We start from the raw sequence: 1,775 nt of genomic DNA, 5'->3' as shown, positions 1-1,775 counted from the left end.
GATCAAGATCATCTATTTGTAATGCTACATGTTGTGTTTGTTGGGATCCGATGAATATGGAATACTATGTCAAGTTGATTATTGATCTATCATATATGTGTTGTTTATGATCTTGCATGCTCTCCGTTGCTAGTAGAAGCTCTGGCCAAGTTGATACTTGTAACTCGAAGAGGGAGTATTTATGCTCGATAGTGGGTTCATGCCTCCATTGAATCTGGGACAGTGACAGAAAGTTCTAAGGTTATGGATGTGCTGTTGCCACTAGGGATAAAACAACAATGCTTTGTCTAAGGATATTTGTATTGTTTACATTGCGCACAGTACTTAATGCAATTGTCTGTTATTTGCAACTTAATACTGGAAGGGGTACGGATGCTAACCCGAAGGTGGACGTTTTAGGCATAGATGCATGCTGGATAGCGGTCTATGTTCTTTGTCGTAATGCCCTAAGTAAATCTCATATTAGTGATCATGATATGTATGTGCATTGCTATGCCCTCTCTATTTGTCAATTGCCCAACTGTAATTTGTTCACCCAACATGCTATTTATCTTATTGGAGAGACACCACTAGTGAACTGTGGACCCCGGTCCATTCTTTTACATCTGAAATACAATCTACTGCAATCATTGTTCTCTGCTGTTCTTTGCAAACAAACATCATTCTCCACACCACACGTTTAATCCTTCGTTTACAGCAAGCCGGTGAGATTGACAACCTCACTATTAAGTTGGGGCAAAGTATTTTGATTGTGTTTTGCAGGTTCCACGTTGGCGCCGGAATCCATGGTGTTGCGCCGCACTACACTCCTTCACCAACAACCTTCACGTGGCCTTCATCTCCTACTGGTTCGATAACCTTGGTTTCTTACTGAGGGAAAACTTGCTGCTATACGCATCACACCTTCCTCTTGGGGTTCCCAATGGACGTGTGCTTCACGCGTTATCAAGCTCTTTTTCTGGCGCCGTTGCCGGGGAGATCAAGACACGCTGCAAGGGGAGCCTCTCACACCCAATATCTTTACTTTGTTTATTATCTTGCTTTACTTTATTTTATTTTCTGTCTTGTTTGCTTTCTTTATATCAAAAACACAAAAAATTAGTTACTTGTTTTACTTTATTTTAGTTTGCTTTACTTATTTTTATTATTGTTAAAATGAATACTCATGAGAACACTAAGTTGTGTGATTTCACTAGCACCAATAATAATGATTTCATATGCACACCTATTGCTCCACCTGCTGCTACAGCAGAATTTTATGAAATTAAACCTGCTTTACTAAATCTTGTTATGAGAGAGCAATTTTATGGTGTTAGTACTGATAATGCTGCTGCCCATCTTAATAATTTTGTTGAACTTTGTGAAATGAAAAAGCATAAGGATGTAGATGGGGACATTATAAAACTGAAATTGTTTCCTTTCTCCTTAAGAGGAAGAGCTAAAAATTGGTTGCTATCTTTGCCTAAGAATATTATTGATTCATGGACTAAATGTAAGGATTCTTTCATTGGTAGATATTATCCTCCTGCTAAAATTATATCTTTGAGAAGTAGCATAATGAATTTTAAGCAATTGGATAATGAACATGTTGCCCAAGCATGGGAAAGAATGAAATCTTTGGTAAAGAATTTCCCTACCCATGGACTAACTAGTTGGATGATCATCTAAACCTTTTATGCAGGATTGAATTTTTCTTCGAGGAACCTATTGGATTCAGCTGCTGGAGGTACTTTTATGTCCATCACTTTGGGTGCTGCAACAAAGCTTCTTGATGA

The sequence above is a fragment of the Lolium perenne genome, chromosome 6 (genome assembly GCF_019359855.2).
Source record: "Lolium perenne isolate Kyuss_39 chromosome 6, Kyuss_2.0, whole genome shotgun sequence".
NCBI classification, from domain to species: domain Eukaryota; kingdom Viridiplantae; phylum Streptophyta; class Magnoliopsida; order Poales; family Poaceae; genus Lolium; species Lolium perenne.
The sequence above is the reverse complement of the archived record's forward strand: the minus strand, read 5'-3'. Positions refer to the sequence as shown.